This window comes from Manis pentadactyla, chromosome 1 (genome assembly GCF_030020395.1).
Source record: "Manis pentadactyla isolate mManPen7 chromosome 1, mManPen7.hap1, whole genome shotgun sequence".
NCBI lineage: Eukaryota > Metazoa > Chordata > Mammalia > Pholidota > Manidae > Manis > Manis pentadactyla.
This window is the reverse complement of record NC_080019.1, coordinates 164,655,637-164,670,988: the sequence shown is the minus strand read 5'-3', so window position 1 is coordinate 164,670,988 and position 15,352 is coordinate 164,655,637. Positions and strand designations below refer to the sequence as shown.

Sequence of the window (15,352 nt, the reverse complement as noted above, 5' to 3'; positions counted from 1 at the left end):
ACCTTGGCTAAGTCTGTTTCCTCACATATTTAAAGGAAGATAATAGTAGCATCTACCTCATAAAACTACTGTAAAGATGAAGTGATAGCTGGCAAAAAGCATTCCTTGCTTAGGAAAATGCTTAGTTCATAGCAAATATTCAAGAAATGTTAACTATAATCAGTAGTGGATAATTTGAAAGAAATGGGGATTTCTTTGCCACAGAAATTGCTACAAGGGTGATAAACAAGACATCCTTCTTTAATGAAGATATGTGATTCATTTCCAAATAGCACACATTTGCATGTAGACAATAATGTGATAATATCCTTAAATATAGTTTGTTCCTCTAAGTTGTTTGAACATACTAGTTCCCATTGATCCTGAACTCCACCCCTTTACTTGTTTACATCATTAAATTGCTTAGCAGCCTCTCTTCTAGGCTTCAGTAGAGATAAAACTTTTCAATCAAGAATAAGACCAAGTACTGCAAAACCTAAATAAATTACCACCACTGTATAAAAGATTGAACATAAAAATCACATTTATTTTAAAGTATCATCTCATGATTTTGACTCTCTATAAATTCAAACAGTTCTGCTTACCCCATGTGTGAGGCAAGGGCTGACCACAGTAACTGATTTGTTGGTGGGAGGGTGAAGAGCATCTTGGGAAGGGATGTCTCTCTGCTGCCTGTTCCAGAGTCCCATCTCATCATTAACACTGAACTTTCTCTTCCCTGCCTTTCAAACCTGGCCCAGATCAACAATAAGAGAGGGGAGAAAGGTGACAGTGATAAACTCTCTCTACATAGACAAGGATAAAGCATTTACTTTTCATGTTTTCAAAGGGTGTGAACCCAGTCTTTGTCTCAGCTGCTCTGTTGCCCTGTTGAGCCTACAGCAAGTACAATGTCCTGAAAGTCCACCAGCTCCAATGTGCCCCCACCGAGGACACTATTCTCAGCTTGCTCACAGCAGCCTTTCCCTCTCCATGGTCCCACCTTATTTGCCTGATCTGTAGCCTTTCCTAGAGGAGCTCTTACCATGGGCGTTCCATTTTAAATTGTGCTTTCCAACAAGGTAGGAAAGAAAGAAATAAGCAAGTGTTAGATTTTGTGATTGACTTACAAGACCTCAGCTAGGTCTTCCACCATGAACCGCTGGGGGCTGATGGCTTGGACTGCTGTAACAAGGACTCCAAAATTGCTCTGTTTCAGGTAGAGTCCTTGCTGTGGGGTATTGTCTTTATTTCTGTCTCTTTCTCCTCTTCTTGTCTTCTTGAATATCAGACTTTGGATCAGGAGACCCACCTCAAGACTTACCTCAGATCTAGTTCCTAGTCTCACTAGTTTTTGGCCTTGAATACATCACTTTACCATTCTAAACACCTATTTTTCTATATTTCCACTGAAGTAACTCTACTAGTTAAGTGATAGAGTCCTTTCTAGCTCCAAAATCTCTAACCCATTATACATCTGAGAGGGACTGTCACTTCTGGATAGAATGTGTGGGTATCACCCAAACTGTAGCAAGAAGGGGTGGGGGGAAGGTGCAGTTGATCCTTGAACGAACTGGAGGTTAGGAGAGACCAAACCTCTTATCTGTGTATAACTTTTGACTCCCCCAAAACTTTACTAATAGCCTACTGTTGACCAGAAGTCTTATCAGTAACATAACTGATTAACACATATTTTGTATGTTGTATGTATCATATACGGTATTCTTAAAATAAAGTAAGCTATAGAAAAGGTCTTTCAAATTATCACAAATCTCCAAAAAAATTTTCCGGTCTACTTATTGAAAAAAAAAATCTGTGTATATGTGGACCCACACAGTTCAAACCTATGTTGCTCATAGGTCAACTGTATACTGCAAATATCACTAAAGACACTGAGAGTGATGGATGCAAAGAGAATTAAACCAAAATTCCTAAGTGATCTTACAATACCAACCATTCACTTCCCAATGAGCATTTGCCCATTTGGGGTACAAGCTAAAGACTGGATTTGGGCCAAGCAGAAGGAATCCACTGGGAAAAGCAGAAACCAGAGGAATTTATGGTGAATGTGGAGGACTAGAATAATAGGTTAGAAAACAGAAAAGTACAGAATGCAGGACTCACTGCCTTATGTTCTGGGGTGGGGAAAGCTTATGTGGGCTGAGTCAGAAAGAGAAAGTAAAATCTGTTATAACCTTCAGTGTCTAGGAGACAAAATCCTGCTAGAAATATGGATTTGCAATGAATGTGCAACAGTTCTTCCTCTTAAACCATTTGCCAGGTTTTGAACCTGTGTGAAGTAGCAGTCTAAGTTGTAAGCTCAAAATCTCTGAAGAGCAGAATTTCAGAGCTAAGAAGACAGGAAGCTGCTAGGCTCCCTATCTAAAGTCCTAAAGTGCCCTCTGCAAGAACAGGGATAAATGGGAGGTGAACTGGAGACCTACTTAAAGATGCAACCCAGCCTCACACCCAGCTCAGTCTTTACCTGCCTGCCTACCGGAGGAAAGGAGAAGCCCTTGATGGTAGGAGATTTTATCTGAACATTCTCTGTATTCTTGTTTTATTTTGTTTGGGTTGCTTGTTCAATACCCAATGTCTATAATACAATCCAAAATTACTGACATGAGAAGAGAATGGAAGATGAGATTGATAATCAAGAGAAAAAAACAAACAAAAGAAGCATGCCCATGGATGATCCAGATATGGTGATGAGCAGAGAATGATTTTAAAATGATTAAGATTACTGTATTGAAATAGAAATAGATTAAAAGATTAAGATTTTCAACAGAGAATTGGAATGGGCAAAAAAAAAGAAGTGGGCATTCTAGAATTGAAAAAATACAATAATACAATATCTATACTGAAGAATTAATCAGATGAGCTTGACAGCATAAGGAATAGTATATTAAATCAAAGACAAGATCAGTTAAAAAAAAAGAAGAAAGAAAGAAAATGAAGAGACAAACTGAAACACAAAAGTGAGAAAAAAGAGTGGAAATAATAAAATATAAAATATGTGTGACACACAGTCGAAAGATCCAATATATGTATAACTGAAGTCCCAGAGGGGTAAGAGAAAGGGGCTGGAAAAGAGCAATTGTTGTAGAAATAACTACAGAATTTTCCAAGAACAGGGAACACTAAGAAGAATAAAACAAGGAAAACCACATCATGTTAAAGTGCAGCAAATTAAAGACAAAGAAAAAAAATCTGAAAAGAGCCAAAGAAAACAAAAGACACATGATTTTCAAAGTAATGACAAGGAAATTAATAGCTGACTTTTCAATAGAGAACAATGGACACTAGAAGATAATGCTTTAACATCTTTAAAGAGCTGAAAAAACATGCATATCAAGTGAAAATATACTTCATATGTTAAGCCAAAATAAAAATATTTTATACCAAGTGAAAATATACTTCAAAAGTTAAGCCAAAATAAAGATATTTCCAAAAAACAAAGCTTAACTGAGTTTGTCTCCAGAGAATGGCACTATAACATTTACTAAAGGAAAATTTTCAGGCTGAAGGAAGACAATCCCAGGTGGAAATATTAAACACTGGGAACCAATAAAGAACACTAGAAAGGATAAATATGTATACAAATATTCTTAAACACTGACATTTTAAAACTTTTATAAAACAAAAATAAGAAAAGATTTATGAGAACCTAACAATGTAGAAGTAAAATTTTAAGTAATATCGCAAAGAACTGGAGGACCTAAAACGAGGTTAAACTGTTGTAAGGTTCATGTACTACTTATGAAGTGGCAAAAATACTGACTTGATATAGAGAGAAGCTAGGAAGGCATAGTGATTCTCTAGGGTAAAAGCTAAAAGAAAATCAAGAATGTATGACCAAAAGCTAATAGCGGAGATAGGTGGAATATAAATACTTCAAAAGCAGGTAGGAAAAGAGGAACAGAGAAACAAAGATAGATGAGATAAATAGAAAAAATAGCAAGTAGAATTAAATAAACTATTTCAGTAATTATATTAAAAAATAAACTAAGCACTCCAATCTAAAGAGAAAGATACAATAGATTTTTCTAAAACACAAGACATGATTACAGGCTTTTTACAATGTATTTTAAAGTTGAATATATTTATGTGGGTGGCACTAAAGCATGTCCTGGGTTTGAATTTGAACTTCTAATTATAAACTGAACTTAGGTTAGTTACGTAACTTCTCTGAGTCTCAGTTCCCTTATCCATATTAAAAGGGTAATAATACTATCTGATAGGCTTTGTGTGAGATGAAAGCAAGATTAATGAGAAGAGCCAGGGCAGTGACTAGAAGACCCTTAACTAATGACGGGTATTACTGGTACTCTCATCGCCACCCACAGTCCCTGTCTCTCTTAGGGAGGCACTCTGATATTGTGATTAATGGCCTGAGTGCTGGAATCCCACTGTGTGGATTTTAATTTCAGCTCTGTCAGTTATTAGCCATGTGATCTTGAGTAAGTACTTAGACTACCTACACCTTGGTTTTCTTACCTGTAAAATGGGTATGCCTCAGAATTGTGAAGACCAAATGAAGTCTTCTGTGAGACACTTAGCACATTCCTAGGACATAATGAGTGCTCTCTACACAGCAGCCAGAGGGACTTTAAAACCTAAGTCAGATAAGGTTAATCATTTGCTCCAAAACTTCCAATGGCTTCCCACTGCACATGGAGTAAAAGCCAAATCACTACAATCACCTGCAAGGTCCCGTAAGCTCCATTACCTTGCTGAACTCACCTCTAGTACTTCAGACAGACCAGTTTCCTGGCCCTTGCTCAAACAATTCAGTTATGCTGCTGCCTCAGGGTTATAGTACTCGCAGAGTCCTCCCTCCAGAAGCTATTTTTTCTGAAATCACCCACCCCAGCCCTAAGATCAGCACTGCCTGCTCCTTTACCACTGTTGGGTCTTGCTCAATGTATTGATCTCTGAAGGCTTGTAAACTGTACCTCACAATCCCACCCCACCCCACTTCCTTATCCTGCTCTGTTGGGTTATTTTTCCTTAGCAGAACTCACCTTTTGACATTCTTTTTATTTAAATTCTTTATTAGTTTATTGTATGCCTCCCCCCAGTACAATGTAAGCCCCTGAGGGCAGGGATATTTGTCTCTGACCGCTACTGCACCTCCAGTACCTAGACACCTACCGGGCACATTGTAGGCATCTAAGAAATATTTATTAAATGAAACAATTTAAACTTTAGTCAACTATAATTATTATTTGCTTATTTGATAATTTCATCCTCCTCTTCCTTCTTTAGTAACTATTGGTGACATTGAGTCACACCTGAACTCAAGACATAGCTCAGCTTATTCATCACATCTTCAAGGAATTCTGAATTCTTATGTCACTTCCTCCTGTTTTGCCCTCTCACAACATTGATCTCCGTGGTGTGATTCTTTGGTCTAAGTCTGTTTTTTTTACTGGACTCATATCAGTAGAGACCTCATCAATATTTGTTTGCCTCTGTATTCCCAACATTTATGAAAGTACTTGGCAAATAAAATACACTCAGTAAATAATAAATGAATGAATGGTCAGAATGGGCTTTCGATTTTTTTGCCTATGGTAAAAGTAATTTTGCACATTACTTGACCTCTCTGGCTGTGCTACATTTACTGTTTGCTTATTATTGATAAGCTTTGTCATTTTATGTGCCATTTCCTCATTGATACTGAACTACGTAACTTAAGCTAAGCTGTGCTCTGGTAGGTATTCACATTGGATATAACTATAAGGTATAAGTTTTCTCATTGGTTTGTGTTCAGAGGAAAAGATGAAAGAGCAATAGGTTGCCAGTTAGCAAAAATCCATTTGCTATTGCTCAGATATGTGAAAGTGTCCAATTAATATTATGCATTAATATTTCACAATAAGGAGGATCCTGGTAATCAGTATAATAATAAAAAGAACAAAGTAAAGATAGATGCATTCTTTCTTACTGGGGATAGAGAGACTATGGCAACCATAGTATAGGCAAGAGGAAGGAATGGTCAATTATCAGGAGCCTGTCATATGCCAGACTCTATTCAAGAAACTTTGCATTTATGATCCCATTTGATCCAAACTACAATGTGGTTGAGGAGGGAAAATGTTGCCAAATGTGCACATGAATGTGTGTGTGCTTTTATGTGTTCATATTTGTGGGTGTTTGAAATTAGCGTGCTCTATCCTTGTCTCTGCTTCATATTAACTGTGCAAGCTTGAGCAGGTCAGTTAATGTCCCTAAGCTTTGGTTCTCACATTTGTAAAGTGCAGATCTTAAGGCCTATCTCACAGAGCTGGTATTAAGATCAAATAAAATAGTGGATATGAATGTTCTTTCAAAATATTGAAAATGTGTGTGCGTGTGTGTGTGTGTGTGTGTGTGTGTGTGTGTGTGTGTGTGTGTGTGGTGTTAAAAGGATTAAAGCAACCATATATCCCTTTGGATATCATAATATTTTTGCATTTTCCCTGGTGCAAACTTTCCCTATATCAGGGGCAAAGTTATATGTGTCAGCTTAATACCCACACACTTACTGCAATTCAATCCATTAAATATATTGAACACCTGCAATGTGTCAGACTCCTTAAGCCCATAGAGCATAAAATGAACTGAACATGATCCTGCCTCAAGGAGTTCACACTTGAGAGGAGGATGCATATGGGTATAAAAACAGCTGTAAAATTCAAGGCAGAATATGCATAATGCTAGAAGTACTAGGAAATCACACCCATACGGTAAATATATTTGAATATCAACTATGGGCCAGGTATTATTAATCTAGAACCCAAAGAATAATAGTGAACAAGAAGGATAAGGAGCCTGTTTTATGGAGCTTACATTCTGTAGAAAGGGAGAATAAGCTGTAAGACAATAGATAAACAAACAAGACTCAGAGAACCACAGTGTTGAAAATAAAATAGGGCAATGTAATTATGAGTTCTGTAGCCAGGCAGCAGGTGGTCGGCTAAGGTCTCTGATCCCTGAGCTGAGACTGAAATGATGAGAAGGAGGTAACTTTAAGAAGATCTTCCGGAAGAGAATTCTGCACCGAATGAACTGCAAGTACTAGGACTTTATGGGTCTGAAATCTAGAAAGAAGGTGCTAGGTGAAAGCATGCTATGACAAAAAGTGAGAAAGTGAGATGAGCATGGGTGGAGAGGGGCCAGCTCACACACCACATCTGGCTTCTGGGGAGGAATTTGGGGTTAACTGAGGTACAAAGGGAAGCCAAGGAAGCTATTAGAAAGTTAAGAGATATTATTTGATTTACATTTTAGAAGAGCAATCTAGTTCTATGTGGAATGCAAAGACTGCAGTGGGGAGGCAGTGAATCCAGGAAGACCAGACATGATGCTGTTTTGTAATCCAGGTGAAGGATAATGAATGGTGACTTGTAACTAAGCTAGAAGCCGTCTAGGTGGGGAGAAAAGGGCAGACGCAGGATCTATGTTGGAGGTAAGCCAAAAAGAATTTGAAGAGGAGGAAAAAGGTTTCTAAATGACAAATACTTCAGTTTCTGTCTTAAGCTCAAAATCCTTTTATGTAAAACAATCAGTTAATTCTATAAATATATCTAATATACATTTAAGCTAATACTAAATTCTTTCACTCCAAAGTTTTTAGATGGTAAATATAGTACATGCTTATTAAAGAAAGTTGCAAAATAGAAAAATCAAAATTCAAGGAAAAACAAATACATGTATATAAAATATGCTCCATACATATCAAAGACAAGAATGCCTATTTTTTCCCTCAGAAGTATTTTTTGTCCTGTTTCCGAGGAAGTTGTGCTGTACCAGGTTTGCCTCTTTTTCTGGAGCATCTTTCACAATCAGGAAACAATTTAACAACTTTAACACAAATGCTAGGCGTGGACATTTCTCTAAATATGGGAGGTGGCTTCCATCCACAGTGGCAAAGGCCTGAGAATGTCCAGTTGCTCCAGTACCTCAGGGGTGGAGGGAGCACCCCTTCATTCCAAGGCCTTAAAAAGAATGCAACCAGACAAGCCTGCTTGCTGTAAATACGTTCCTATCCGTGCTTGGGGGTGGGGGTGGGGGTGGCAAGGGGAGGCGGGGGTTTGGTGGATTGCCGGTATTTACAGCAACAATTGTCTGAGCAAGCACTGGGTAACGCAGTTCCTTGCGGGAAGGTAGGCTGGGAACCCTTGTCCACAAGCAGTCGGGCCCCTGAAGGTTAGAAGGAGCCATCGTGCTCTCTGTATCTCCAAGAGGGCCCCTGGTGATCGTTCGTCTTTTTGGCATTCTCTGTTTAAAAACTAAGAATTCCACTGTGGTAAGGAATAGGCGGGCGTGAATCCTTGGGCGGCAGGCCCGGGAAAGAGCCCTGGAGAGCTCAGTGGGTCGCCGGCTGCAGGAGTGTACCTCCCACTCCCCGCCCGCGCAGAGCGAGGCTGCGTAAGTCCGGGGCAAGCCGACGAGGCTATAATGTGACATGCATCAGCTCCTTGCAGCATCCTCTCCCCTGCCGCGCACAGTAATGGATCTTTGCGTCCTAAAAGAGGAAGATAATGCTGGGTTTAGCTTATAAATAGCTGGTTGTACGCTCTTCCTGCGAAGCATTGATTGAGAGAGCCAAGCTGACTATTGATCTAATTTTAACTTACATTTTAGCACGAACCCTCTCCGCCTCCGTGTCGCTGTTCCGCCGAGCGCAGGGCACCACTGTCTCATGCGACCGCCAGAGGGCGGGCCACTGGTGCTCCTGCCACCCTACCCGTCCGGCCTGTTTACGCAGACAAACAATGCCGGCCTTTATTGGGTTTGAAAAATAGGAGTTTGATTTTCCTGCCCTGGGATGACCTCATCACTCATGAGAGTCAGAGGAAAGCAAGGAATTGGATGATAAGCAGTCGGGAAAATAAAGGTTGTATTTCACCTCCTCCTACTCCCGCCTTCACTGAGAGCTTGGGATGCACTTCTCGTTTAAAAACCAACCCGTTGCTGAAGCCGGAAAGTGGAAGGCAGTAGAGTGGAATGTTAACTTCTCTTAGTACCCTTGCGCCAGGTGTGCTACAGCTTCTGTTTAGAAGGTTACTATCACCTTCTCTGTATTGATCTGTCACCAAATGCCAGTGCACCGACACTCTCTAGGAAAAAGTGACTTGCCTTGAAAATATTATTAGTTATTCATAAACATGATTCATTTTGCCAAGGTTTAAATGATGGTCATCAGCAATTTCACACTGCTGGCTTGTAAATTTCAGATCTGCTATGGCTTCAAATGAATAGGGTCGGTAATTAAAGCCTATCACATTTTTGTTGCCACCTTTTGGGACCTCAAAATATAGGGTAGAATATGTGTGATAGGAACCAAGATAGGAGAAAAAGATGCCTCTCCAGGAATTCCCCAGCCCTGCAACTCAGCATTTGGACTTCCTTCAGGAGTTGAGTGAAACATATTAATAGAAGCTAATGTTTATCAAGCAGTTGCTATATGTCAGGCATTGTAGTAACCATTTTACATTTGCCACCTCCTTAAATCTTCAAGACAACCTATAAGGTAATTTGTCTTATTATTCCCTTTTTAGAGTTGAAAAATTAAGGTGAAATTTCTTGCCCAAAGTCAGGTAGCTAGAAAAGGGCAGAGCCAAGTTCAAGCCTCAGTAGAGTAACCGCAGAGCTCCTGTGCTTGATCACCATATTATATGTCTGGAAGCCATGCCTGCCCTTGGCAAGGTCTTAAACTTTCTGCATCCCTAAGCAAAAGAGAGTGCATGTGGAGATAGGACAGCAACTTTCCAATAAGGTCTAGGACAAAACCAAAAGGCTTTTCATAGGGAGAGCTTTTGAAAAAGTGAAAATATACAAAGGAATTGTCATCTGCAGGGTTGCTCCTGATAGTAGCATGTCAGATGGAAATAAACTGGCCAGAAGAAAGGAACTTTCCCTGAAGGGTCCTCAGTTAGCCAATCAGCCCACCAATATTTACTCACAGTGGACTGGCCAGTGTGGTGCACACTGGGAAGCTGCGACGAAGAGGACAAAACATTGCCCTTCCCTTTGCGGAAACTCACGACGGAGAGGTTATAAACAAGTAAACCATGAAACACATAATTATAATTTCTGATGGTGGTCAAGGGGACATGATATATTTGGGGAGGGGGAGACCCAGCAGGCCTGTCTGAGGAAATGACGATCAGGTGGAGAGCCACAACATGAAGAGGTGTTAAGCAGGGGAAGGATGGGAATGAGCATTTCACAGACAGATGTGGGAAGGCTTTGAGGGGTAAATGGCCCCAGGGGCATAGTGACCGAATGGGAGAGGGGTAAGAGGAGAGACCCCAGAGCCCACGTCAGATCTTGTAAACCAGGGTGAGGATTCTGAAGAGCATCTTAAGTGCAATGAGAAGACCCTTGAAGAGCTGTAAGCTTGAGAGTAAAGTGATTTATGTTTTAGAAAGAGTACTTCATGATGAGGAGAATGGGTGGGAGATGGGACAAGGGAGAAAGTTAGGAAGTTAGTGCAGTAGTTCCAGGGGCAGATGAGGGGGCCTGGCACACTGGAGATGGAGAGAAGTGGATGAACTATGGGCAGGCTGACTGGTGGACTGGACAGGAGAGCACAGGGACAGAGAGGGGCAGGTGCCCTCCAGGTTCCTGGCCGGAGGCACAGGACTGAGTGAGACATCATTTCCAAATCCAGTGCTGGGCAATTGGTTTGGGCCGTTCTCATTTGAAGAACAAAGGCTGCTGACCACCCAGACAGAAAGGAGGCAGCAAGAGGAAGCACTGAGTGATTCGCACCGTTTCTTTATGGAAATGACCTTTTTTGTTGTTACAACCTCCACAGCCCAAAAGGTAAGCATTGGTTTAATTACTGTTGTGAATAAAATGGAATAATGAAACAGTGAGGCAGTGGCACATGTATTTGCTTTTGTTCCAACAGTGGGAGTCTGTGAGCTCCAAAGGAACCTGAAGGAGCCAACCAGCAGCAGCTCCCTCCTGACTTGTACGGGATTTTCAAGACAGTCAGCAGCACTGTGCTTTACAGCCCCACACAGGATGAGAATCACAGCGTCAGAGTTGGAAAGGGTTGCACTACACCCAGAGAGAGCTGGAGACCCAGAGAAATGAAGTGATTTGGCCAAGACCACACAACAGGTCTGTAAGTTGAACGGGAAAAAACAGGCCTTCTGGTTCTTTCCTATGCCTCTTCCTCTTAGGGGTTAAGGCTTTCTCTCCTAGACACACAAGCCTTTTTCAGGAGAGTTTGCTGGGCTGCCATTACACTGTCATCCATGCTGTAAGCAGTGCAAGTCCCTAGAGTCTCCCAACTTCAACTTCTCTTTGCAAAGCTTGGCGTTTGGCCAAACAGTGGCACCCAAGATACCAGCTCCTAGTAACAGGTCATTCCTCCCCCAGTCAGAAGGGGTGGATGGATTAATTCCTTTCCTCAGGACCAGAAGGATGCACTCTGGCCCTTGTGAGAGGCTCCCAATTTTAAAGGAGTTAATCATCCTCTGTGTACAGTCCCTTTGCCAGCAGAGCTCTTCTAAGTTAATGAAGTAAACACTAGCTGCTCCTTTCCTTCTTCTGCATTCTATTTTTACTGCCTTTCTTCAAAAATTTTAGAACGGCACTGGAACTGAAAACATTATCCTATGTTAAGCACTTCTAGAGTCCGGGAAATGACTTTTTCTTTTCTTTTTCATAATGCTTGGAGAAACGTGAAAGAAAATCAATTGTCCAATCACCCTGAATTATAAGAGTAGAAATATGATTAAAATTTGCTACTCCCAAGATAAAGCAAGAAAGATGCAAATGGCTTAAATCCATTTATCCATCACACTATCTTGAAATAAAGTTTTTCACAACTATGATTAGTGGACGTGTTTAATAACTAAGGGTCCTAGATGTGAGGTGTACACAATTTTATCAGCTCAAATTCACTAATTTTTTTTAACCTCTTCAAGTAGTAAACATGTGAGTGTGTACATCTTTTTCCTCCCAATTTTATTGAGATCTAATTGACACACAGCACTGTTTAAATTTAAGATGTATAACAATAATTTCAAGTGGTAAACATTATTGTCCTTAATTATCTCACATCCTTTGGAGATATTTAATTTCCAGAATTATCATAGTCTTGTTCTTCTAATACAAGGACAGTAATATTTCCTGGCAATAATTTTCCAAAGATGAATACATACAAAACTATGATTTGTAGAAAAGCATCTGATGGCATTTCTCAGTAGAGACTGACATTTATGCAAGAGAAAACAGCCATAATGATGTTTAAGTAAACAAAGAGGCAAAAACAATGGCATGAGGAGATAGTTTTGAATCATTTCTACAGTATGGAATTTACTCAGAGGACTGTCCATAATTTAATCAAAACACTTAAATGCTAAAAGTTGTTTTATCATTCAGTCATAGTTCCTTTAAAAAATTCTTCCCATATTGACTAAAGGAGGTTTAATTTTTAAATGTATGCTTTTCTGCATTTTTTATTATTTCTACAATGCATATATGTGACTTTTGTAAAGAGGATAAAGCAACATTAAAGAATATTCATCCCATATTAAAAAGACCATCCCAAATCAGAGGATTGTTGCATAATGGGAGGATGCACCTTTGATGTTAGTGTCCAGCAAAAGCCATTTGGGGCCAGATACCAGAAAAGCAGGGAGGGCAAACCATTATAAACAGTAGGAAGAGCTTGTGAGTTGGACGTACTGTTGATCAGGCTGCCCATAAATAGAAAATGTTTATTCTTTGAATAATAACAATGGTTTACGATTCACACACCAACATATACACTGAAACGGCACTGCTCTGAATTGTTTCTCACTAGAAGCTGGACTTGTACTGGCCCCCAATGTGGACATTAAATTGAAGTAAGTCTATCTGGAGTTCGGTGTCCAGTTTGTAACTATGAAACCCACTGAGTTAACTGTCCTAATTAGGTTTATAGTTCATGGCCTTGACCTCATTAGCAGACAATGACCATAAATGCTTACCAGCAAGCAAGAATATTGGTAACCTAAGCTGCAACGGTTAACAAAAGAAAGGACTGACCCCGCCCTGAGAGGGCAGGCCTCTCCCAGACAGCCAATGGGCCAGGGAAGGCAATGTCCATCCTCCAAGTTATAAGCAAATGAATGACTAAAAGCGACTCTGAATAAACAAAGAGAGGCATTTCTTCTGCATTTCATGCTGCTTATCTGGGCTTGGCAAGCTGTTCATTGATGAGAAAGCTTTTCTCTAACAACAAAGTTTTGGGGAGGCCCCATTCTTCTCATGGCCATCTTGATAGCCTTTGACACGCTCAGGCATAAACACGGTGCTTTCACCATCTTCCCTCCTGTCACACATACCTTGTCTTTTCTTGGAAGGTAATTGAATTTGGCTTCATGGTGCTACTTGAGGAAAGAAAACTGGGAATGGAAACGTTTAAAAAAATTTTTTCTATTGTATTCAGACAAGAGCGCCTTTTCCACTCTTCAGTCATTTTAATTGCCATGCCTTTGATTCCTTCAGTTTGGAGCTGAGCTTCTCAGCACTTTTCCCACAGGAACCCACATGCAGATATGCTGGCCCTGGGTCAGGGGCAAGATAGGCTGCAGGTTGTTTGCGTTTTTCTGCTTCTTGCCTGTCTGAAAACACGGTGGAATGTGATGAGTGCAAGTGATCTTAGCATAAAGACAATCTTATATCCCCTTTAATTAATGTGAAGAGTACCTCATTTGAAAACTCAGGATCTTTTTGTACTCATGACAAATTGCCTGTGGCAAACTCCACCTGACTGGGACAGTATGTCACAACACTGTGCTTGGGAATCAGAGCTGTAATCTAGTCCCATTTTTAAGATGAAATGAGGGGCAGAATCTATAGGATTTTATCACATGTGGTCCTGAGACCCAGCAAACACAATATTTCATACTCGGAGCAAAAGTTTCCTCATAAGTTGGTGTTTAATCTGTTGGAGAGAAAATGAACCCCTTCAAATCTGATGCAAACTAAGAGAAATACAATCTGCAGAAATACTGAAACAATCCAGGTTTTGATGATACAAATTAATATGGAAAAAATGCATTAATCAGGCATTTACCCTTTTTATAACAGTTTCCTCCTCTTTAAAATGGAGAGAATAATAATACTTAGCTCATAAGGCTGTTAATACCTATAAAGCACTATAAATTCCACCTGCTATGTAATGATCTCTCTGTAAAGGTTAATTCCATTATAGTTACTATTATTACATGGAGACAGCCATTATTGTGTTTAAACTGAGAATAAACTCCCCCATGGGAGTATGCTAATTTTATGAGCTCTAAATTTACCCCATGACATTATAAGGAAAGGGAGATGGGTTTATGGCCATCGTTTCAGCCAGTTCAAATCATTGGTGAACCAGAATAGAGGTATAGATAAACAGAAAATTCGCTTTTAAAAAGGGTTGATTTCCAGTGGAATTATAAATTGGTACAACCTTTCTAAAAGGTGTTAAAACATTAACATGTGACTACCCATGTCCCAGCAATTCCTTAACTGTGAATTTATCATATGGAAATAATCAGAGATGAGTGAAAAAATACATGTGTAAGATTCATCCTCAAATTTATTTATAACACTGAAAAACTGGAGGAACATTAATACCCAACAACAAGCTACTAGTTAAGCAAAATCTGCACATTTATGTGATGGAATGCTGCAATAGATATTTAAAATTATTTTATAAAAGACTATATATTGACACAAACAAATGGTCCCAATATGTAGTCCAGTGAAATTAATAGGTCACAAAACAGTATATTATAAAAATGGTATTCATATATGACTGTAACAGTTGGACTGAGGCGTACCAATGCAAATATTTCTTTTAAATGAAGCTTGCAAATGTTCTTAAAACTTCTTTGAATTTTCCATTCTTTCCAGAGCATGAATCTTATTTTTTGTGTACACTTGTTTAAGCCTTAGTCCAGTCTGCTGACTTTTGTAGTCCAATCTGGTTATTAAAGTTTTAGGCTCTTTCTGTTGATAATGGGTGAATACTGTATGATACTTGATAAATGATAGTTTTTATAGGGGAGCAGAATTAGCCACCCTAAAATGTTCCACTTTGACATGTGGATTATTTTGAGCTAAAAACAATCAAGCTCCAAAAGACTCAGGAAGAAATTTTGACATCTTCCCTTCCTCCCCACCCCCAACTTGACCTTTCCCGACTACCTCAAAGAATTTAGATAAAAGGACCTGCTCCAGAAAGGAAGCTATCTCCTGAATCATTATGGTATAATATGAACAAGGTCTGGTGAATGGGGAGGATCCTAGAAAGGCCTGTTTGATCCAAGTCCTCTCTATGTTGCATTGCTCCTGGATGGCCCAGGGAACATTTATTTACCAGACATTT

General features: G+C 39.7%; 2 long non-coding RNA genes across 2 annotated transcripts in view; one reads left to right on the top strand and one right to left on the bottom strand.

Annotated features, from left to right (window-relative positions):
- Nucleotides 1-15,352, top strand: part of LOC130683807 (uncharacterized) — a 73,676-nt gene that overhangs the window by 56,437 nt on the left and 1,887 nt on the right. Inside the window, exon 2 of the long non-coding RNA XR_008997797.1 lies at nucleotides 10,886-11,100. This is a non-coding gene — a long non-coding RNA (uncharacterized LOC130683807). The remainder of the gene's footprint in view (nucleotides 1-10,885; nucleotides 11,101-15,352) is intronic.
- LOC130683806 (uncharacterized) lies at nucleotides 7,656-8,929 on the bottom strand. The gene is made up of 2 exons (XR_008997796.1): nucleotides 8,604-8,929; nucleotides 7,656-8,491 (listed from the first exon to the last, which is right to left on the bottom strand). It is a non-coding gene; the product is annotated as an uncharacterized LOC130683806 (long non-coding RNA).